Genomic DNA, 26,124 nt, shown 5'->3' with positions numbered 1-26,124 from the left:
TAGCACCACTTAGTCAAAGCGAGCTTGCAACACTTCTCAGCTTGGGCGACCTGTGGGTTTCCACTTTGATAATTCGTGTTTCGTCAGACGAAATTATACCGAATACATGTGTATCTATGCATACATATAGTATCTTATATTGTACATTTGCTGAAGGAAGATTATCCGTGAGGGAATATTATTTAGAAAACATACATGTCTTTGATTCTCACGGCAGGTCACATTGCAAACAATACCGAATGAATTTTAACTGAATGTTCTTTTATTTTTGTTCACTCTCGTATTGCTAAGCATGTTTTAGTATATTTTGTTCTTGACATAACGATGAACTGTACGTGTTCAAGTTATATCAATAAAGTACTGTCCTGTTCATAAATCATCTCACTAAATTTGCGCTAATTAGTGTTAATTGGCAGTATGAACGCCTGAGGAAATCCATATCACAGCCGATTATCGATTTTCTATAAATAGCCTAATTAACATGTGGTCATATTTTTACGTGCTTAAACGAAAACGAGACAATTCAGTCGAAAATTCAGTAGCATTCTTAGATCACTAGGGAAGCATTAATATAATATCTTACAATTCGATAACTATGACGAACATTTAAGTTTGTTCTGACATATTTGAAAAGGTTTACAACTTGCTGGAAAAGCTACCAGAGGTACAAACTGGTATTGTCTATGGACTGGAAATGTTTGGAACTTTTCCGTTGAAATTCCGTTTCTATTTTTAGCCGCGGATTATTCCTAGCAGAAGTCATTGTTCTTTATCAAATAAAGCCTTAGATTTCGGGAGTTATGCATGTGACACTGCGGTTAGGAAACATTTTTGAATTGTCAGTCTGGATTCCCAGGCTAAGTTTCTATATATATAAGCTACATTTTCTACGTTATAAGCTACGTGCCCTCTGGGGCAGTACTATGCAATAGCTAATCAATATCATCGCTCCAGTTCAGGCGACATGAGGTCATCGTTTATTCACGTGACCATAAATTTGCATATTTGTATTCATACACGTGGTTGTTTTAATTGAAACGTTGACTTCAGTTTGTATTGATTTTAGTCGCCGAATTTACATTAAAAATGGTATTAAGACATATATTGTAGCTTTGCATATTCTGCACGTTGTGTAGATAAATGTTTACCTGGAAAGCTTGGAACTATTTTTGGTTGTGTTGTTAGGATGGTCTTAAGAACTGACAAGATTTCTCAAACGGAGTATTCTTTTTGACACTGGTGGCAGTAGCCACCAAAAACAAAACATTTTTGTCTTTTTATGACTTGAATAAAATTGTATCATTGCTCTATTCAATATGTTTTAATTATATATGTTGGTAACAATATACTGTTTACACTAAATTTTGAAATAATTGATATTTATAGCGACTGTAATTCCACAATTAAAGCATTACTGTAAATTTGCTTACCCTTTGGCCACGTTTTGTGGTGTGGTTAATACCATTTCTGTTGAAAATAAAACACGAATAATTCATGTTATACATAGTACAAAAAAACGTCAGATCTTGCATAAACATCTTTGAACATTTATCATGCAAATACGATGAAAACTGTCAATAACATCATGTAACTACTATGAAACCTTACTAACAACACCTGCCTGATATCTTTTGTTATCACGTCAGTAAGTTCTTTTTATAAAAACAAAACATTTTTGTCTTTTTATGGCTTAAATAAATTTGTATCATTGCTCTATTCAATATGTTTTAATTATATATGTTGGTAACAATATACTGTTTACACTAAATTTTGAAATAGTTGATATTTATAGCGACTGTAATTCCACAATTAAAGCATTACTGTAAATATGCTTACCCTGTGGCCACGTTTTGTGGTGTGGTTAATACCGTTTCTGTTGAAAATAAAACACGAATAATTCATGTTATACATAGTTTTATAAATATCACTAGTATTTTAAATAAAAACGTAAAGAATAGAAATTTTTCGAGAATTTAAATTTTGCAGACAGTCCTTTTTTCGCTAACAGTTTACAAAAGCATATACGATCTTATAATATGTCTGCAACTAGAAATTAGTCCGTATTTCATACATATATTTAATGCCATTTTATTAGATAGCAAACATAAATCAATGATGGAAAATGTCGATAGCAATGGCACAAAACCTATCAGTTATAAACAACATTTGATCACATCATATTACCATCGGGTAACGATATGACAACTTCAATAACTAGCAACTCAAGGAAAACGGATTAGTCTGGCTCCTGGGACATTTCTGAAAGCTTTCTGCGAGTTCTGTCAATTTTGTTATGCCATAAAACATCTCCAGAACTAAGCAGAGGACTGTATATGTTGCTGGAAAGGACAACAAGACCGTGTCGAATCAAACTGTAACTGAGGGAGGAAAACGTGAGCAACAAATCGAGGAGTTAATGCCAAAGAAATAGAAGTGCTTCTTTAATTATATGTACTTAAGACCTATTTTGCACTCACCCCTCAAAATAGTTTTGTGTTAAAAGACAAAGTAGCAGAATAGACAAAACGTCAGAAGTAGGAAAGCCTATCACTAAAATAAACTGTCTAGCGTTTAGAGTATATGAGGGCAATAACAGCGCGATGTTTTCATGGACTTCTAGGGGGGCATCGATAGCCATGTACATAGAAAATTTCGACACAATTTGTTTAAATATTGCTTACAAGAGTTTTAACACATCACGGGCGTATACATTGGTGTTATTTTATTGTAAGCACGGACGCTCCAGGTAGGAAGAAATTTGGTCCTACATAAAGATGCGTTGTTCTCCGTATATATACAAGCCAAGCAGATTCCGCAAGAATTCAAACTGTTTACTGTGATTCTTCCACGACCACCGCCATTGTTTATAGGTGTGTAAGATTATCTAATAAGGGAGAATCAAGAATCCAAGATCTACCTCGTGTATGGCACGGCGCCCCCAAAACAATAACAATACTTCTATAACAGCCATTGTAGCAGAAAACTCGAAATATACAGATTCCCAAAATGCAAAAAGCCCAAAAGGTGCAATGTTGCAAAATAAGTTACAAAATCTATAAAAAAAAAAACGCAGATGAAAGGAGGTTTAATGAACTTCTCACTGGAAATCAGACATGGGTATATTATTCCAAACCACAAAGGTGGATAAACAAAAGTGGCTTAGAGCAAGAGCGATCCTTAAATTGCAAAAAGATCTCAGAAGTGCAAACAGGTTCGTAACACATTTTTTCTTCAATTTAAAAGGCCTTGTTGTGCAAATACATAGTGTATCCGCTTGATCCATTGCTGGGAACATTTACAGGGACAAGATTCTAAAATCAGTTAGATAATATTAAACTGGATTACAAGGCATCTGCCTTATTCAGAACAATGCATTTGCACACATGATCAATATTGTACAATATTATGTACAGGACTAGCAGGTCAAATGATTGCCGCACCCGACCGATCTATGTCCATGTATTTCCCTTTTTTTTCGTTTGATGACAAAAATGGATGGCTGGGCGTCGCTATAATATCAGAACGGCTCTTGGTAGCACTGTGTATGCATAGTAGGGAATCGATCTTACCGATTTTCGTCGCGAAGCGACGAAAATCGGGATCGAATCCCACTACGGTAACATACGAGGGTATCCAAACAACACATACTATCCAAATAAAAAAATATGGAGTTCCGGTTTAGACCATGGGCGTGCGACGACCCCGATGAAATTCGGGATATCACGGTCTTCGTTAATGTTAATAAGCGTCCGTCAGATCATTAGGCGAAACGCAATATCCGCACAATAAGATGTCTGCGACCCGAAAGAATATTCAAAGTAAGCTGTTCATTTTGTTGCGTCAGAAGCTAATCAGCCGGTAACGTGACTACACTGATATAATTTGTGATACAAACATGATACTGAGTAGCATTTTGAAACGGCGACATTTTGAACATTTTTATATTTAGAGTGAGAGTGGATACACGTTACACTGGCGCCGACATTTTGAAAATTTGAGGAAACAAAAACATTCTCCAACGAATTCTTCAGCTCGGGGAATGAGAGAATAGATTCACCTTTGTGTCGCTTTTCAGATCGTATTTTAATTCCTTTCCGGTACTTTAGTTTCTTTGAACTTCTCTGTTACTAAGCCTATATTGAATTTTTAAAATTAAGAAATCCGTGATTTTACTTGCAGGCATGACTGATTAATGGAATTATTTTACTTTTATATAGAATATGGACGGCACTCCAGTACAGCATGTGCATGGTTGGCCAGTTGACAATTTTAGAAACGTGAGTAACGAACTTTCCATTGTATAATAATAATGTAAACAAACACCCCACCCATAAATAGCATAGAAATTCTTTACTTTTTACATTTTTATTTATTCATCAATTTGAAATGGGCCTTTTAGATTATTATTTCTTAAGGCTCACTGCATGTATACACAGCAGTGTGCGAAATTCAGATTTGAATCCACTAGACCATTTGGGGTAGACCGATATTACATTTTGATATTTTACGTTGTCTACCTAGAGGAGGCGGATATCGACAAGTCAAAAAAAAAAACGATATTCAACTCTCGAGTACAATTATTTGGACTAGCCCGACACTAATTTCACTACCCCGAACTTTAGCACCTTAAAATATAAAATACTTAATTTTTGCACCATATAACATTTTGTAAACTATAACGCCCGATTTTTTTAAGATCGCACTTGCCAATTACTGCTACTCGGACTTTTGACAATTTGCAAGATATAATAACGAGTGCTGAATACACATTTACACACACACTGATAGCATAATTTAAGCTCTGCCTACTGCAGGTACTTGTGAGAGGTGATTGTATTCAGCCAATTAGCACTGTGGTTACATCTTTGACACTTCGTGTTTGATTGTCAACACGTGAGAGTGCAAAAAAAAACACAACAATTCAATAAGCATTCCTCAGTCTGGACGATGCGTGATGTCTTCTTAGTGTTTATTAATGGAGATCATATGAAATCACCATGCTGTACGAGTTCGTTTAATTAGCATGATTTTTAAAACAAATTTATAGGAAAATTTAGTAGCCTGGTCGGGCTTGTACCTGTGGAAAATCGATAGCCTGAGTTGAAATTTGGTAGCCACAGGCTGTCGGACTACCGCGAATTTCGAACACTGACACAGTGATTGAGTTGAGCTTATGATTCTGCCAATAAGCTGTGCTCGGCCTAAATATAGGGAATCGGATCGGCTAATAGAAAAAAATATAGATTTTAAACAGGCTGGAAACATTGCCCGATCGGGCTTTCGACATAAAAACTAACATTTTTTGAAAAATAGTAAAGATATTTCTTTCAAACTTGGTTCATCTGTTCATATGACACAAATTGAAATAAAAATAACTTGGTTGCCTTCAGTTTTGGTAGAATTATTTCCCCTTTCCAGATTTTTATGACGCATAATTTTTGAAGTCCAAAAAAATTATGTGTTAATGCATTACATTATGCTATTGGCATTTGTTTCGTTTATTCCACACTCACTTGACACCGTGCAAATTGTCAACAGTCAGGATAGCGTTGATAAGCGCAACTTGGCGCAGACATGCAATTCGGCTCGATCTTTCTTTGGAATATATGTAATACTGTTTACATGTCCTACTGACAACCACATTTTAAAATAAATTCTTATTGATACATCCACATTTTAAAATAAAGTCATATCTGATCCCTAACAAGTTTGTAATTACAAAAATACAGCCCTTAATCTGGAGTTCTGAAGCATGCTCGATTAGTTGGTCAGAATTATGAAGGAATTGAATTCAAACTGTTCCATAAATGCAAGAGTTTAAGAGTTAGTCAGAACCATAATCATGCAGAAGATGTAATTACTTTCACAAATCACAGGGCTCAAATTTTGGACTCGCTAAATGCAAGTCAATTCCATGGAATGCAAGTTAAGATCAAAAATTCACACAATTTATTTTGCAAATACAAATAATTTAGTCAAAATTGTTGCGGTTTTTGTTAATGTTTGTAGATTCGCTTTCATTTGAGGATATCAGAAAACACAACATCTTTTTTTGGTTAGCCATTTTTTATTGAATGGATTACTGATTATAAAGAAATGTAGAGGTCTATCTTATAATTAAATCTAGAATGCAGGCTATCTTACTAATTCGTACATGTATACAGTTGAATCGCTATTTATAATATTAGGTACGAAAATTTGCCTTGCCGTAGTTTCAGCCAGTAGTTAAGTTACGCCATCAATGATGCGTTCCGAATTACTTTGAAGGTTATTTTGAGTTATAACGAACAAAATTGTACGCCAAGGAAAACCGTGCAAACAATATTGATGTTCTAGCATGATTTTTTAGGATATTCTAATTCTTAATTGAAAGTCTAAATTTGCAAGATGATTTCAGACTAAGCAACAAGAAAAAAAAGCTACATGCTACAATTTTTATGTTGGTCAAAAAAGTTAAACTGAAGCCGCTCACATTACTTTTTGGTCCGATGCATTCAGTTCCTGTTCTCCTAGGAATCCCCAGTCGAGCATGTCCCCAACAATATGATGAAGTATTTTGAGGGTATGAGCTAGACCAGTTGTTTTATGGTTCAAAATTCAGCTTTAAGTTCAGGCATGTGAAATTGGTGTCAGGCTTGGAAAATTTTCTATCTGGTTGCCAGCATGGGTTAGTTGAAATCTGAATTTTGTACACTGCACACATACTCAAATACGTTTAAAGTTATACGTTTATGAATCATGACCATCAGATACCAATAAACAATTGTAGCATTTTGTCAGCTCCTGTGTTCATACTAAACTGAGGAAGGCAGAACAGATTCTTCTAGCTGCTTTACCAGTCTGTTTTTGCCTTTTAATGATACCGAGCAAAGTGAAGGTCATAGACCACCAAGTCAGAAAGGTACCTGGAATTCACTGGGTTAAAGTAATGTTTGGCTGTTCTGGCTGGTCAGTCATGTAAACAAACCTACTCATACAGTGACTTTTCTTTTTTCAAAACTGCAATTTTTAACCGCATTTACTTCGTTTCATTATACATTTTGACAAAATTTGCTACTGTTTTATTTTCATTAAAAAAAGTTTTATTTAAAGTGGTATTATGCGCATCTTACTGCACATAGTGTGTTTTGGGCGAATGTTCTATAAACGCAATTTTCGGTTGCTGTACATTTAAATGTGTTAAATCAGCGATGATGCCGCATAAGCATTTGAAATTGATGCTTTAGAAATAAAGAAATGGACTAATAAAATAATAGTTATTTTCTTCAATCTTCTACGAAGTGATCTCCCTTACCTATAGGTAAAGATTTCTGAAGTTGAAGGGAAGCAACTCTTTCGTGCAGTTTGACTTTTCTTAAAATGACCGCCCCAGTCCAAATAAGAAAAGTCATATTTGGAAAGTTATTATTTCGTACAGTTAACAAGAATAGTTTAGTATATTGGGTTAAAAGCTATAATTTTCTACACCCTGTTTACACACACATTTATTTCAGCCAGATTTTTACTTGAAAAATGTCCATAATTCCACTTTAACAAATTTCTCCCGCCATGCCAATGATATAATTGGGGTCATCTTATTGGCATGAAAATTGAAAAACTGCGAAAAGGATATTAGCTCTTAGACCTTTGAAATTTCAAAACAGCTGGTTGTCCATGTTTTCTTAATTTGCTCCCTTTTCACTATTTTCAGGCATCTTGGTCTATTATACAGAGTATTGTTGTACTGCTCCAAAGTGCTTGTTGACAGACTGAAACCACTTGCTTGCGGCTCATAAGGTATTTCTATCAATCTGTTTCTTTATTATATAGTTGCAGCTGTGGGAAGCAGTTTCAATCATTCAAAAAGTATGATATACTGTATACTAATTAGTATTTGTGTGAACAGATTTTTGTGATTGAGTCAGTGCATAGAATCAAATATCAAGGAACATTAGGCGTAAAAAAATTGTCTGTTTCCTGTATCCTGACCTACCATAAATTTTTGGCCCGACCCTAAATGGACGGTCCGTCCGCCTTTGTCTTTGAGAACATTTTTTTCAACTTTTTGATAAAAAGTTGCAAAATTGCACTTTTAAATCAACTTACTGATGCTCTAGAGGCATAACCCCCCCTATTTGTATTCATTTTTTGACACAAAAATAATTTCCAAAAAGTCTCCCTGAAAATAATTTCAAAAAATCCAAAGAAAAAGTTTTCCGACCTACCTAACCTAATTTATTTTAGCATGTTACCGGAAACAATTTTTTTTTAGACCTTAGTAAAGACTCCATTTCATTTTCTTGATGATAAAGCATTTCTGGACAAAACCATAAAATTTAATACATGTATGCAAATTTAAACAATTATTAGCTCAATCACCTGTCACAGGGTGACAACATGAGTTGATGTCCGTCATGTGCCAACAATTTGTAAAAAATCTTCTTCAGAACCTCTGGGCAGATTTACACCAAACTTCACAGAATGATCTTTGGGTGGTCCTCTTTCAAAATTACCCAAAGAATTTAATTCCATATAGAACTGACCGGAAAGAAAAACTTTGAAAATGATTTCTTGTCAGAAATTGTTAGCCGGCAGGGCTTTTCATCCTTATATTTTCCCAACATCCCAAAATGAAAGGTAACATTTCCCAAAAATCACATCAACAAATAGTTTAATTTGTGACTGGAGGAAGCGGTTCTCAGATATTGATTTTTTAGCTCACCTGTCACAAAGTGACAAGGTGAGCTTTTGTGATAGCGCGGCGTCCGTCGTCCGTCCATGCGTCGATAAACTTTTGCTTGCGACCACTCTATAGGTCACATTTTTCATGGGATCTTTATGAAAGTTGGTTAGGGTCTCTTTTTATCAATTTACAATATTTGATTTCTGTTTTACAGGTTCACTTCTTGAGAGCAGGCAGCTACAAAATGGAAGGTCAACAAATCCAGTATACTTGAAAAGCAAGAAAGAAACACCAGAAAATATAAAAAGACAGAAGAACAAGGGAACTTAAAAAAAAAAAACTTTTAAGGATAGGAATTCAGGATTTATTTAGAAACTAAATTTATTTTGAGAAGAGCAGTGTTTGACAAAGCTCGGTTACTTTAAGAGATAATGTATTATCACATTGGTTTTGTTATTGTCAAGCCCGCTTGCGGGAGCGAAGACAGTTGTCCAAATGTCTGTTCGGCATATGTGTGTCCGTCCGTCCGGATTTGTTTGTCCGGACCATAATTTGGACATGCATGGAGCAATCTTGTTTATATATGGTATGAATGTTAACTTCAGTGAGACGGAGTGTCATGCGCAAGCCCCAGGTTCCTATCTCAAAGGTCAAGATCACACTTACAGGTCAAAGGTCAAATTCAAAAATGACTGTCCGGAGCATTTCTTCTTCATGCATGGAGGGATTTTGATGTAACTTGGCACAATTGTTCACCATCATGAGATGGAGTGTAATGCGCAAGAACCAGGTCCCTAGGTCTAAGGTCAAGGTCACACTTAGAGGTCAAAGGATACAAGAATGACAACTTTGTCTGGAGCATTTCTTCTTCATGCATGGATGGACTTTGATGTAACTTGGCACAAATGTTCACCACCATGAGACGGAGTGTCATACGGAAGAACCAGGTCCCTAGGTCTAAGGTCAAGGTCACACTTAGAGGTCAAAAGTCAGATACAAAAATGACTTTGTCTGGAGCATTTCTTTTTGATGCATAGAGGGATTTTGATGTAACTTGGCACAATTGTTCATCATCATGCGACGGAATGGCATGCATAAGATCCTAGAATTACTTCCCTTTGTTGTTACTATAAATAGCTTACATTTGTAACTTTTTTATTACTGGTCGTAGGAAAAAATCGAGACTACTTTTCTGTAGTACAACATGCATGTTACATCCAATGTTTAGGTGTATTTTGACCTATCTCTGCTGGTGCGGATTTTTGTGTGAACTTAAAATTTTTTTTATATATTTTTTTTTTTTTTTTAATTTTTTTTTTTTAATTTTTTTTAAAATTTTACGTTCCTTTGTTGTTACTGTAAATAACTTATATTGTAACTTTTTGCAATCTCTTTTATTTGGCATAAATGTTTGCCTCAATGAGATAAGGAGTGTCATGCACAACTCCCAGTCCTTTTGACAGCTGGCGAGCTTGACATATTGCCCGTGGGTATCTAGTTCTCATATTTTTCATGAGATTTTAAAGAGAATGTTCTGTTATACCCCCATGTAGTAAGCTTGTTTGTCTTTCAGTCAGTAGGTTTTCATGGCTTCCAGGTGATAACTCATGAAAAGCTTGACCGCTTTAAATATTTTTTTGTACATAGTTACAGGTCAAGTTCGACTTTGGGGTCAGTAGGTCAAGATAACTTGCAAACGCTTTGGCCTGGGATCATAGCTTTTGTAACACAGGTGTAACATGATAAAATACAGGTTGTTTGAATTTGAGGTCAATAGATCAAAGGTCAAGGTCACAGTGACCTTGAACAGTTGAGCTGTTTCCGAATGATAACTTGAGACCTTGAGCCTAGGATGATAAAGTTTGGTACACAGGTGTCACATCATGAAATACAGGTCAAGTTTTATTTTGAGGTCAGTAGGTCAAGGTCACAATAAGGCAAAACAGTGAAATGTTTTTCAGATTATAACTTGAGAATGCTTGTGCCTAGGATCATGAAAATTGTTAGGGAGGTTGATTATGACCAGCAGGTGACCCCTAATGATGTTTAGGTCACAGGTCAAGGTCACACTGACCCGGTTCTTTAAAATGATGCACGGAGGGGCACATGGGGTCTTCCTCCACCATTAAAACTGGAAAGTCGCCATATGACCTATCCTGTGTCGGTGTGATGTTAAGTTCCACAAAATAAATAACTGTTCTTTAAAACGGTTTTTGGACAATAACTTCAGGATGCTTGGGATGAGAAACACAAAATTTAGTACAAGGTTGGTTTTGACCAGCAGATTACCTGTATTGATTTAGAGTTCCAAAGGTCAGGATGACCCGGAACATTTAAACCTTTTCCATTCAACAACTTGAGAACACCTTGGCGGAGGATCATGAAACTATAGAGATTGAATTTGAGGTCATTAGGTCATAGCTCAAGAAAATGCTGCTTTGATATTGGCTTAGTTCTGTGATAAGGCCATATTGTAGAGTATAATTCGTCACTCCTGTGACAACTCTAGCGTTTAGCTCACCTGAGCACAAAGTGCTCAAGGTGAGCTTTTGTGATCGCCCTGTGTCCGTCCGTCGTCAACAATTTGACTGTTAACACTCTAGAGGTCACAATTTTGACCTAATCTTTATGAAACTTGGTCAGAATGTTACCCTCAATAAAATCTTGGACACATTTGATATTGGGTTATCTTGGATCAAAAACTAGGTCACCAAGTCAAATCAAAGGAAAAGCTTGTTAACACCGTAGAGGTCACATTTAAGGCTATATCTTCATGAAACTTGGTCAGAATGTTAATCTTTATGATCTCAAGGTCCAGTTTGAATCTGGGTTATGTAGGGTCAAAAACTAGGTCACTAGGTCAAATCAAAGGAAAAACTAGTTTACACTCTAGAAGCCAAATTTATGACCATATCTTAATCTTAATGAAACTTTGTCAGAATTTTAATCTTGATGATCTATAGGCCAAGTTAAATCTAGTTCAGGTGGGATTAAAAATTAGGTCACTAGGTCAAATCAAAGGAACAGCTCGTTAACACTCCAGAGGCCACATTTATGACTGCATCTTCATGAAACTTCACCAAAATGTTAATCTTGATGATCTTTCAGTCAAGTTTGAATCTGGGTCATGTGGGGTCAAAAACTAGGTCACCAAGTCAAATCAAAGGAAAAGCTAGTTAACTCTTTAGAGGCTACATTTATGATCATATCTTAATGTAACTTGGTCAGAATGTTGATCTTGATGATCTTTATACATCAATATGTCAGGTGAGCGATACAGGGCCATCATGGCCCCTCTTGTTTATTTGTTCTTGTTGTAAGAGAAATTGTACATTTTAGAATACAGATTACAGCAAGTCACGTTTTCTTTATTTTGACAATACTTATTTCAAAGCCTGACAAAAGCATCCAGTACTGTTATTAAAAGTTGTTATTCACAGTTCAGCTATATTTCATGTATGGATAAAACAAGTTGTGTGATCTGTGATCATTATAAATGTGTATACAGATAAAACTTAAACATGTGAACAGTTTATTCCATAAATAAAGTGTAATGCAAGTCTTTTTGATGTGTATATAAAAACAAAATTAGGATTTGTTTTACGAGTAATTTCAGAATTACAATTAACACAAATACAAAAAACCAAGCCTGCACAAGAAGGCTAATATGTCTCCCTAGACTGAGCTCTTAACCTGTCGTGGTGCAAATAGATTGTTGATGTGTGTCTGTCTGTTATGTCTTGTTAACAGTGAGTTGCAATCTAGTTACTTTTCAGTTTGTATGATTTTTAGCTCACCTGGGTACAGTGTGAGCTGTTGTGATCACCTTAAGTCTGTCATTGTGCTTCTCAACAGTTTGCTTGTTATTAAACACCCTAGTAGACAGTTTTTTTTAAATGTTAAAGGGATGAGTTGAAGTCTGATCGATTCCCGATTGAGGCAGTGCCTTATTTCATATTATGTATACCAAGGGAATACTGCTTTGTGGCTTTTAGGTCATGGATAGCCCGGATGAAAAGTATATTTATGGTAAATGTGAATATTTTTGTATTTGATAAGGACAGTCTGAAAAGATTCTGAATTCCTCTCGTGAAGTTATCTGTTAATTCAACTCTGCCACAATTTGTGAGAAAAATAGGACAATGGCTTGAATTAAGGTAATGTGGACTCGTAATGACACCCATTAATTTACGCGTTTCCACGTATTTTCATTAGGCAATTCGGCATTCTTCGGACACGAAGAAGCTCACATAGGTCTCCGTAGCCTTGGGAGGTCATTGATCATTTGTGCTTTGCAGAAAATAATCCTCCCAAAACATATCTGCACTAAACACACCTTTTAAATGGCGCTTATAAGTAGATTCTACTAAATGATATTTACTGAGTTTCTAAATTTTCAGAGCTGGATTCCCTGTATGAAATTTCCGTAAAAGCCGGAAAACTAACTTGCCGATTGTCAGTATGGGTGCACTATCTTAAGGAAGGGATAAACATCTTTGAATTCTGTGTATATTTATTATAATATATAGTTTTATAACATGTCAATGAAAAGTTTCAAAGATGTTCGAGAATGAATCGTGCATTTTGCTTTAAACTTTGTAAATGCTTGAGTTGATGTATCAAGATATCACACATATTTCAATGATAAAAGTCTCTGGTTTGAAAGAAAATTTAATTCTGGCATCTATCTTGAAAAACCCGTACAATATCTTACTAAGGCCTTTTAAAATTATGTAAAACTCAAAAGAAATGTCGGTATAAGATCAAATTAATCTCGAAAAATCTGAAAGCTGTCTGTAATGTACATGTGATACATTTACAAAAAGAAATAACTAGTCGTAGTTTTGGCCTGATTTCCAAGATATCGCGTCTACTGTATTTTGTTGAATATTCATACTTGCTTTTTTCCACTTTCTCCAACACTCTTTTTATCTACCCCTTACCATTTTTTTTTGTATTTTGCATAATTTATGATAAAAATATACTTGTTTATGGATTTTTGAAGCAACCCGTTTGCTATATTTTCCCGTAACATTTTCTTTCTGTTACAAGCCTACTTTGCGACGAATAGCTCTATGGCTGTTTGGGGTGCTCTGTGCTTCCGTGAAATCTTCGGTTACTTTTCCTTTTTATACGTCCGTCTCTGAAAGAGCGGGGCGTATTATGTGAACACCCGTGGCGGGCGGGCAGGCGGTCGGCGTCAAAAGCATGTCCGCTCTCTAAGTCAAACAGTTTTCAACTGATCTTCACCAAACTTGTTGAAAATGATAGTGGACATAATATCTCGGCCAAGTTCGATAACCAGCGAAGTCGCCTGAGGCACTCTTGGATTATGGCCCTTGAATTACTCGAAAAACTGCGAATTTAGCCTTGTCCGCTCTCTAAGTCAAACAGTTTTCATCCGATCTTCACTAAACTTGCTGACAATATTTGTTGGCATAATATTTCGGCCAAGTTCGATAACCAGCCAAATCGCTCCAGGCACTTTAGGATTATGGCCCTTGAATTACTCGTAAAACTGCGAATTTAGCCTTGTTCGCTCTCTAAGTCAAACAGTTTTCATCAGATCTTCACCAAACTTGCTGATAATGTTTGTGGGCATAATATCTCGGCCAAGTACGATAATCAGCCAAATCGCCTCAGGCACTCTTGGATTATGGCCCTTGAATTACTCGAAAAACTGCGAATTGTGCATTGTCCGCTCTCTAAGTCGAACAATTTTCATCCGATCTCCACAAACTTGCTAACAACGTTTGTGGACATAATATCTCGACCAACTTAGAGATCCATCCAAATCGCCCCAGGCACTTGGGTTATAGCCCTTTAATTAGGCCAAGGTCGATGACGGACGTATTTTGAGACAGTCTTGAACTTTTTTTTTGATATTGTTGTTTTGCACAGCTTTTATTTTGCTTCCGTCAATTACAATATCTAACTCATGAGCAAAGTGGTGCAAGTTGTAATTGATTCTCGAAATAATTGCGCATTAAGTCTTACAGAATATTTTTAATATTGCTATGGTTGTTTATCTTGTCTCCGTGGTATACGCACCAACTTTATGAGATTGAATGTTGTGTTAGGCATTTGTTTCTATTACGCAGAGCGAAAACAGCAGTATATAGTTGCACATAATTATATTATTTTCGGTTAATTTGCATCGCCGAATGTAGTTTAGTGTAAGAGGAGGAGCCGGCAAACAAAATGCAAACAAGGAGGAAAATATTCAGACTCCATTGATTGATCAACACTACCTGTCCAATGGATAGTTCGTATTCAACCAAACATTATATTTTGTTTCTCGCTGTGAAATGTAACGTCTAAAATAGAACAGTGGGTTTCCTAACTATAGAACGCCGCTTGTTTACAAGTATAACTATGCGTCATATTTGTTAAACGAAAAGCAGCAACTTCCTGCTTATCGTTCGCTTTTTTACTATTCGCCAGCTTATTACCAAATGACGTTCAATGTTCACTGCAATAAAGTTATTGCTTCCTGATAGCGTGCGCTTGTGTTATCAAAATGACGACAGTAACAAAAACAAAAACAAATGAGATTGCCTCTTTATCAAATGTAGAGAAGAGTAACTTATAAATGATAGGTAAGCTTTCGATACGAAGAAAGCAACTGAACATGCTATGTTGGCTGAACAATGTGCATTGTTAGACGCATTGTAAAGCTGTTTAAACATGCTGTTCTGTGCAAGTAATGATGATAGATCATTCTACAGATGTACATCTTATCTCTAAAAGCCTTTCTGTTAGAGGTCGTCATCCACTTAAATATTTACCGAAACAGCGTTTCCTGAAAACTTTTATTGAGAACAATATTACTTTGTACTTTATGAATTATAACTAAAAATAGATACAAGGAAAAACATTAATCTGCAAAAACAGTTAAATTTAATATTAAAAAGAAAGATAATTGTTAAATTCAAAGGCCTTTGGTCACTAGAAATACACCTTAAAGTTATTGCCTTAGCAGTATCACATTGTGTATTTTAGGGCCATAAGTTAAGATTTACTAGAGGTATCTGGAGTGTGTAATAGTTCCCATTCCATCTCTCTTAGACGTAGTACTGATTTTCCGTGATAACTAAGAGTATGTGTGGAATGTCCTGATATATAATTCTGTCAAAAAATAAACTCAGTTAACGTTGAGAAGCCGACCAAGACCAACGACAAAATTACTATTAATTTGATGAGAATGAACTTGTAATAATGTCTTAACATTTTCCGTCCTGTAATAAAAGCTATTTGAGTTATGTTTTATTCTGTCACAAATCGTCAGAATTGCTCAATTGGGAATAAGATGCTAATTGGATGTATGATAAAATATTATTGCATTATCAAATTTCGATGATTAGGCGCGTGATGTCAACTTGTCTCCGAATAAAACAGTTTATGACTTATTCCGTTTTACAACTTTTTAGTAATATCAAAATGTTAGTATTAATTTACACATTTTTATATTGATTTATTTCAGCCTTTTGTGATGAAAGCTTGAGGCTTATTTGAATCACTCCAGAGTTCATTTCCTAGAATCAATGGACAGGAAAATCGAAGTCTGTTTCTTTGGTGCCTTTGAGTTTAGGCTGCCAACGGTTGAAAAGATTTTGTAAATTGTGCGAGCCCGTGCTTGTATTGCTTTTGGGAAGCTGCTTTCTTGAAATGTAACTTTTCCGGTTCTATATTTATAGGTTATTAGCTCTATATCAGGAAATATGTACGAGTTCTGTAGCGTAAATATTGCTTAGGAGCGCAATATTCTTCAGCTAAAGAACGAGTGTAAATTTCCCTATACAAAGGTAATAACCTTTTTATTACATACGTATCTACACGTATAAATGTAAAAATTATGAATTTGTTCAATAGCCTGAATAAGATCGAAAATACTGAATTTAATAAAAGAAAAATGCAACGACACACATTAAATTACGTCACGCACCTGATATGAAATTCAGGCGTCAGTGTATGGAAAAATATTGACGTTTCCTGTACCATTGTAACTTACGGGAAATAAAAACGAGTATGTAATAATTATCCTTACCTTTTAGTTTTCATACACAACTTCCCGCCGCTTGAAGGATTAATGAATTGCGTTCCCATTGCTAGAAGTGTTCGGGAGACGTTTATTTCTAATACATGTCTCCGTAAAGCGATTTGTTTTCAATACAATCCAATGTCTATCAAACATGTCTAGTTTGATCTTCGTTCTTCAAGGAGCACACTTAAAGGAATGTCTCATTTGTTTCATCTTGCAACATCTCTATTCTAATCTCTACCTCAATGTGCTCGATTGCTTCACTTCAAAACAGTCCCGGTTGTTCAGGTATTATATTTATTCTTTAAGGGACATGTTTGTATTCTTTAACAAAAAGTTGCAAAACTGCACTTTTTATGCCTTAAACATGGTCAGAGATGTTAGAAATTAACTTACTGATGTTCTAAAGGCATAACCCCCTATTTGTATTCATTTTTTGACACAAAAATAATTTCCAGAAAGTCCGACCTACCTACCCTAATTATTTAGCATGTTACCGGAAGCAAACAATTTTTACGCCTTATCCAAGTTCGTTGTAATTTGTATTTTGGTATAAACGTTTTAACATATGAATATTTGAGAACGTATTCATATTAAGCAAACAAGACTTTAAAAGAGTTATACGCCGGATGTGTTTTTATACTAAAATACATTTTGCAAGATTAATGTTATTAATTCTGTTTCTTCTCTTTCTTTGTAGCCTTTAATCATGTCTGCATTTTAATGCCTACAAAATAAGATAAGAATATGAGTTACAAATATTGACCTGAAATAAAAAATAAAGACATTTAATTGCTATACAGGCGATTTTTCATTCGAATAAAATATGCAGTAAACTTTGTACACAGCATTAACAAATGACACCAGCCAAAATATCACTGTGTGGATCTATATGACAGATGTTTTGTAAACAAATATTAATAAAAAAAATGTGTTCCCTTACTAATAAACTTTTATAATGTGGCAGTTGACCAAAATCCAGTCGACACTGTTTTTTTTCAATAGGTAATATAATTTGCTTACAAAATCTATGACTGATTATCCTTTGAACACTCTTGACTTATTGGACTCGCTGCCACATTATCAAGTTATTATTTTAGAACACTAGTAGTACATATCCAAAACAAGCTTGTTTAAAGCTTTTGAATCATGATATATGACATGGATGGCTAAACTCTGAACAGAGGATCTTATAACATGATTTAGGACATATGAAAAGAGAAAATAGAGTTACCGATGTATTATTTTTTAAATTAGTGTAGTTAATTACTACAATTTATTGATAGACTATCAAACATTGACAAATCCGAGATACTTAACACCACTTGAATGCAAAATAAAATAAATGAATAATAAGAATTATAGTTTTCAAAGAAAGTGTGCTTCTGAAAAGACAAATATATGCATAAATATTTGAAATAGTAATGAAGTTTATGCATGACATATTATATGTAAAAGAAAACAAATCATATAAGTTTCGTAGACCTATTGACTTTTGTTCAGTAGAAAGATTGTGATGTCATAAAATTTATCATGAAAATGTTACGTTCCTCGATAAATTTGTGTACATTTGGTTACAAGTGCTAAAAAGACATGAAATAGAAAAAAAATGTGTTTGTTACAATGCATTTAACTCTTCAACTCAGAAATACCGGCTGATAAAGTTTGCATCTGATGCATATTCGGTGACACATTTTGATCTCACGCAGAAACAAGAGCTGATATATTGTTTTCTGTATATCAGGACTTTTAAACGATATAGCATTATTTTTTTTTAAAGATAATCACAATATCTTTTATATTTTAATATTGCGTACATCTGTTTTCTGGTGGAAATAGATTTTATTTTGCCAAGAGGAACGCTTGAAAGATCTCATAACTATTTTAGACGACAAATACTTGGCAGTTATGACATTATGACGTGTTCGACATTTCGTATGCTTCCTTTAAGATCTGATTTATGACAGGGAAATACTTTTCGACATTTTCATGGCTTATAATAACAAATTTTTGTGACATTCTTAAACTGACATTCCCTACTTTTATATATAGTTCAAACTTTGCACAGAGATGTCTAGAGTGGTGGAAACTATGCTCGCGGTATTTTGTACATATATAATCTTTTTAAGAAGCAAGAAAAAATTATTATTTCGATTTGCCTATGCAAAAACATAAAGTTATCCTCCTTTTATCGAAACATATTGTTGATGTACGTCATCACTTAGTCGTCTCGTGAGCTATCGACACGGCATACGTGAAAAGATGAAAATTCGCCCTGAAGAGAACCTATGCTGGCGGTATGTAATATCGATTAAACTAAGGACGAAAAAAAAAAAATCAGCAGGCTAAAAATGAACAAACAAGCATATGCGAATATAATATTTAGAACATTACTCATTAATTATGTGAAAAACAAAATAAATGGGGATAAAATTTAGTATGTGCCTCTATGTGTATATTTCCTTTCAGAAATGAAGTCACTATTAGAACAAAGCTTAAAAACGTATAATAATGTTGTTTAAAAACAGAATGTTCAAGTATTAAAGATTCAGACAACGACAGTGATTAACTCGCTAATGTTTTCTACACTTCTTCTGTGTGTAGGAAATTTACTCCTCCCTACATCTCAGAAAGAACCATTTGGACTTTGTCAAAATACTAAGATCAACATCGATCTTTTCATGGTTCGAAAGGCACTCGTAGTGTAGCCAGGCGTCACATTCATCTCTTAAATGTATCTTATATATCTGAATGTAATGCATGATTTCTAAAAAACTAACTTTAGTTTAGTGATTTTGACAAATATGTTTGTGTGAGATTTGTGCGGCGGATACAGATTGCGTAAAATGTATCGGCTGCTGTATACGTTACGTGAGCGGCACACGCGGCTATCGCTACGTTTGTTGTAAAGGCATTTCACCACTGGTCGGTGTTGAACATAGCATGATGAAATATTTTTGTCAGTGCTTCTGCAGAGAGCATATTTATCGAAATACCGCGAGCATAGGTTCCACCACTCTATACTTATCTATAGCCTTGTTTTTTGGAAGTTTAGATAAACTAATCTGTTTTTCAATCCAAATTTCTCAGGACTTTGTAACCAACATGGTCTCTTGTTGACAGAACATATTAAAAAACAATGATAGTGAATGAATAAATAATTTTGACAAACAAAAGTAAAAGTTTCCGTGAAAGTTGTTCAGTTTCAAAATTCAAAATGAAACGAAAATTACAGTCAATTAATAACATTTGCTACTCTAAGTATTAAGATGTTTGTTTGTATGAAATTAATAAATGGTACTGTGCAGCGTTGTAAATGCACGAATCGTGACGTTTGGCACTCACGTATATGATAAAATTTTGTTCGCAAGTTCCTGCCTCACAAAACTAAAGTACAGAGAGACAGAGCCGATTAAAAATACGTAAAAAGATAAGAACCTAGGGAATAACTGTTTAACATGTCACATAGCATTTTCTCACTTATCGGACAGAAAAATCTCTATTTTTAGAAATGCTGGAAAATCTTATCTCACATGGGTTATCCCATACTCCTGTGACGGACTACTTCATGCACTGAATATACATATCATTTATGTAAAATAATTAAAAATCAGGTACCTTTATCTTTTCTCTCCGTTGCTTATAGTGTATTTCTCAATTCAAAATTCGTTTCTTTATGATAAGAACGTACCGTTACGCTACAAACGATAAAACTAAAGCGGAACTTTGTTATTGTGCGTCACTGAACTGTCATGACGTCACTTCTGCTTACGGACGTCATTTTCCCGCTTGTTTTCATTGTTTCTGTTGTGGTAAGTGAGAAATAGAATCCATCATTGGTGTTCGGTCAAGATCGGAAATCCCAACCCTCGGGCGCACCGCTCAAGTCTATAAATAGGCACAGCCTCGTTTAAGACTTGAGCGGTGCGCTCTCGGGTTGGGATTTTCTGATCTTAACCGAAGAACAATGACAGATTCTCTATATCTTAACTGAACTTTTCCAATCAATTCTCATCGCAGACTCTTTGTCTTACGTTGAAGTAATACATTATTAGCAACATTCTTTGCTGCATGTTCTCTTTTCCCTATGCTGCCCCGAACGTTTATTACATACTTTTACTTCACGCGATAGGCACACATATAACAAGAAAGCTCAAACGAGTACACGAAATTGGCGGTATCTAAACGTTCTAAAGGTTTGTAATGAAAGGCATTAAATTGCTTTATATTTACAGTAAATTAGCAAATGAATCACTTAATGCCTGAATTGTATTGAAAATCTATAAATGTTTGTGACTTTATCTAAACAATTTATATTAAAAGCAGTAATAGCATACAAAAGCTTTTCTCAAGGGACCTATAGTCTTTTATCCAATAGTGTTACACTCTGATTTAGATTCTAAACACGTGCTAAATCTTATACAAATATCGGAACTTGTTATTCCTTTAACACAATAAATGCGGAGATTGTTTGAATAAATTTCAGGAAAACAGATATCATGAGACCTCGATCGATAAGGGATTGGTAAACCTCAGTTTAGTTTGACACTTGGTGTCATAGGAAAGAGTAGTGTGTCCCTACAAGAATGCATCCATTTCTTCGATACATTGCATATACAACGTCTAAAAGTATTATGACTTCACAAAAAGGCAGAATAGTATGAAGGTTAAATTTAATAGTACCTCATTGTCTGAATATAGGCAAGCCTGTATATATAACCTATGCGAATAAAAAGGAGTCAATTGTAGTTTATCTGTGATTTTTATTCATATTTAAAAATTCACTGCATATGTTTCAGTTGGAAATGATTTTTTTATACTACTCTGTATCTTGTCAGACATCGTGGTGAATATAAGCAGCGCTCTTGTTTCATACTGCTTGACCTACTGAGCTGGCCAGGCGAGTTTCCGTTTCAAATAGATACCACATGAAACTCACCGAATTACATTTTTTTCACTTATTTAAGGTGATATAAAACTTACAGGTAGGTGTTTTCTCATGTTACAACAATCTGCTTTAATGTTAATAATTCTTGCAATATACATCTTTGGTCTTAATGTTGTAACACCTCTTTCCTTTTCGTATGTGTACTTTCAAAGGCATTGAAAACACCACTGTTGATTTATTTATACTTTTGTAAGATACCTTTAACTTGCTATTGACCCATGTTAGTGCGTATTTTTGCAAATACAACTGCATGTATATATCTTTATCTGTACGTGATGCAGGTCCAGTTCCAACCCGCCAGCTGATAATGTTGAGAACAACAATAAACATAAAATATTTGTTGAGCAGTCGTTTACCACAGTTTCGACACGTTCTAAAGAAGCAAAAAGAAATAATTTAAATATTAAATGTTTTTGATACCATTACAGTGGGGAAATGTTCATTTATTTTGTCTTGCTCATTCAATTAAAGACTGAATTTATTTTCTAAGTATAAGGTTGTTATGCCGTAAGGCGCCTTAACTTCGTTGTAACTGACAAGTCGTCCTTTTATGTATGCGCAAACTTGTTCGTGGCTCTATTGGTTGTTCTTTTAAAAAGTATTAAGTAATGTTTCGTTTTTGGCACAAATGAACATTTTGCATGAATATTAAAGTGATATGTCTACTTTATATGTCTGAAAGTAAAGGCAGCTGACTGAAATTGCGGGGTGTGTTCTGGCTGACGATGCGGAAGTTTGACTTCATTTTTTTGTTCAATGCTTACTTCCTGAGATTGTTTATTGTGCTGGATGAATATATTTCCAGTTAATCCCTGCTACGTAGATGCAGTTCTAAAGAGCAATCAATGACACTAATAATAATCTTACCTGGTATTTATCCATGCGCCTGCACCAGTGCAATGATACTAACTTTATGGTTAAAATCTTGTTTTATTTTAATGTGAATTTGCAAGGTAAATTTCGAAGAGTTTTTTCTTTCCTTTTCTAAATATTGGGGAGACCGGGGATAGTTGTTACATTTTTCGTATTTTATAGTGTATCGGATGAATTATTTAACCGATTTTGTCCAGTTTATTATCTTTGTAAAGCTCAATCATTGCAATTTTCAAATTTGTACTGTTAAATCTAAAACGAAGAATATTTCTATCAATTAAAGATGGTTGTATCATGTTGGTGAAATGTAACAACTTACCCCACCGTTGGGGTAAATTGTTACAACGTCTGGGGCAAATTGTTACAACAAGCAATTTTACAAACAATTTACATTTTTACAACACAACTGTAAACATACAAAGCTTTCCAATTTTTTTATAACATGTGTAACACAGCATTTTCATTTCACGGAGTTGGTAGTAGAGCCTTGGAAGTTAAACAAAACCTTGCGAATTTCAAACCGTACAGGTCCCTACTCTATTTTTTCAGCATTAATGCAAGCCTGAATTATGCTATACTATTTACTGAAACTGCTTCTTGTATTTTTTGTATCTATTTGCATGTGTATAGGCAATACAATATGGTTAAATCAAAACATCTCTTGCATTTCTCCATCATATCCACAATGATGACAAATAGGACGATGTTTACATTTTTCTTTTGTCTTGTTGCTTTCTGTTCTTTAGTGTTGAGCACTTGTTTTGCTCACTTTTAGCAAATTTTCCACAGTTTCATGGTGAATTCTTATTATTTTACTATGTTAGCACTCTTTTCGGGCGTACCTGTCGAAAGAGCTCTTTTACATCCTTTCGCCATCCAGCAGTCATTCGAAATTGGCATTTCTTATCTAGAGAAAACGCAGGCCTGTTGTAGTTGTTTGCTACTCTTAGTGCACTATTAGATTTTATTGACGCAACTGTAATGTTCATTACTATTAACACCAATCAGGACAAGATATATAATAGGGTTATTATAACAGTAGCTTGATCTGGGATGCAATGTGCGGCTCGAGTGGATTTTACTAGATCGGATCTCACGAGGCGCGCAAGCGCCGAGTGTGATCCGACCTTGCAAAATCCACGAGAGCCGAATACCAAGTCCCAGATCTAGCTACTGTTATAATGACCCTTTTATTATATACCTTTGCCATTTTGATTCTTGTTTTGTTCTTGAACGAAATCTTCAATGTTTATCGATATTACATGGAACTTAGTGAAGTTTTGTGTGCGCTATTTATAGAAATGTGTCGGGTCATGCATATTAATGAAAATAGTCTGGCAGCATACAATACGGAAGGTACAATACGGAATTTTTAAGGTGCAATACGGAATTTTTGTCTTTCTGTTCATATTTAATTGTGAAATACAAGCAGATATTTTACAGAATTTATATAGGTATATAATAAATATATATATCCGCTGAATAAGACATCTTCATAGACAAATTGCAATAATGTTTGTATCGCCATATGAACTCTGATGGTTTAAGATGGCAGAGGTGCCAAGGCAGCTACACAAAGTCGATAATATAAGGTAGCGCTTAATATCGCTAGTTACATTTTGGCCATTTGAAAAATCTGTATAGTAACTGGCATGGTCATTTCACTTCATTTACAGTAATATGCGCATGGGTTAGTTGTCATCTCTGCTATTCAATGTAACTACAGCATAGAGCCAACAATGTCCATCCCCATATGCAGATTCCTGGTTCAATCAGACATTTACTATAGCAAAAGTTGTGTTCTGGTTTCCCTCGTCTCAAATAAAGATTCTCTTCTTGTGAATCTTCTCTTTGGGGTCAACTGGTAGTATGTACCAACGTGCCCCGCACTAATTGTAACAACATGCCCCGACCCCACACCACGTGACAATATCTTAGGTAGACAACTCAGAGAAAGCATGTAACCTCTTGAGATTTTACGATTTTTGGCACAATTCCTTGCTTAGTCCAACAACATTTTTAAAGTTTTATATATATTTCAAGTGTGCACATGAACCAAAAATGTATGAAAAACTCGAAAATTTACTTACGTGGCCCAAAATCTAGCTTTTTTGTCTATTTTTCAAATAACTGTCACCAAGTTAAACAACGCATCCGTAAAAGATGGCGACTTTTAAAACTAACAAACACGCATAATCTGTGACTTTATATGATGCGTCATCACTTCAATAGTTGCAATGTAACAACCTACCCCATGTAACAACTATCCCCGGTCTCCCCTTTATGTGAAATGTTACGCATGACATTATGTCTAAATTTCTGCTTTGGTAGTGGATCTAAATTTAATTTATTAGACTTCAAATGTCATATAAAATGCATGTATTTCACAACCTTTTCAGAGTCAGATCAGTCTTCCCGCGATAATCCAATTATGACTGGGCTTATTTATGGCTTGAATTCAGTGTATTTTTCATTTTCTGGCCCTTTGAGATTATGGAGTCCAGAAAGGATTCTGCTTAATCGGGTGTTAGGGGGCGTGAGGGTCGTTGCACTTTACATTGCCTCTAATGAACATACTCAATCAAACCGAGTCTGCTACAATTTTGCTTGGTTGCATTCTATACTTCCAAAGGATTTTTTTTAAAGATTTGCTTTATTCAATCTGACTGATACCAAATGCAGAGACTATGTGGACTAATAGAGAAACACAAAAATGCCATGACCAGACATGAAAATCACTGAGGCAGAATCTTCTTGGAAAGAGTGTTGCTTACATGGGCTTAGGCACAAACTGAAATTTCAAGTCAACATTATTTTTGAATATTTTTCTTCATTCTACATAAAGCATGTGGAATTGTGGCATATGTTTTGGCGGGTCCTCCCTGAAAAAAAGTGAAATTATGAAAAGGAAATAGTTCATTTTCAGGCCATTTTCAGGTATCAAAATCTGTACAAATGACACGTACATTCTAGAAGCATGTATAATTGGAGTGCATGTAGGACACGGTTCAGGGGGTAATCCCAGAGAAATTGAAAAATTTGCAAGACAAAATGGTACAGTTTAAGCAATTTCACACAAAAGCATTTGAGCATATCAGGTTGAAATGTACACACTAATCGCCTACATAGCTTAACTTTACGTAAAGATTAGAGTTGTGTTGGGGACGGTCTTACCTGCATAAATTTTGAAATTATAGAAGGCTAAACGCTGCATTTTAAGCTAGCTCAGACAAAAATCTGAGCAATCAGTTTGATATTAAAGACTGATAGCCTACATAATTGGAGCACAAACAGAAATAGGGCTTTAGGGTCCTCAATAAGACAATTTTACATTATATAAAAAAGTAACAGGAAAAAAGAAAAACAAGGATAAAAATAAGATTGGGGTTCTTGGTCCTCCCGAGGCCTTTTGAAATTAAACAAGACAAAATGATGCTTTGAAAGCCATTTGAGACAAAAATATGAACAAATATGGTTGAAATGGACCCACTACTCGCCTGCATAATTTGAGTAAAGGTAGAGGTTGTACTTAAGGATCCTCAATAAGAAAGTTTGACATTATACAAAAAAGACAAACAAGAATAAATTCTGAGAATGGGG

General features: G+C 34.9%; 1 long non-coding RNA gene across 3 annotated transcripts; it reads left to right on the top strand.

Moving 5' to 3' along the window:
• Positions 1-3,753: 3,753 nt before the first annotated feature.
• Positions 3,754-12,221, top strand: LOC128550066 (uncharacterized). 3 transcript variants are annotated; one of them, XR_008368025.1, is made up of 4 exons: positions 3,754-3,818; positions 4,218-4,277; positions 7,691-7,776; positions 8,877-12,221. It is a non-coding gene; the product is annotated as an uncharacterized LOC128550066 (long non-coding RNA). The 3 variants fall into 3 exon arrangements; XR_008368026.1 differs by lacking the exon at positions 3,754-3,818 and adding an exon at positions 3,983-4,097; XR_008368024.1 differs by lacking the exon at positions 3,754-3,818 and having other exon boundaries at positions 4,019-4,277.
• The last annotated feature ends 13,903 nt before the right edge of the window (positions 12,222-26,124 follow it).

This window comes from Mercenaria mercenaria, chromosome 17, assembly GCF_021730395.1.
Source record: "Mercenaria mercenaria strain notata chromosome 17, MADL_Memer_1, whole genome shotgun sequence".
Taxonomy (NCBI): Eukaryota; Metazoa; Mollusca; class Bivalvia; order Venerida; family Veneridae; genus Mercenaria; species Mercenaria mercenaria.
The sequence above is the reverse complement of the archived record's forward strand: the minus strand, read 5'-3'. Positions and strand labels throughout refer to the sequence as shown.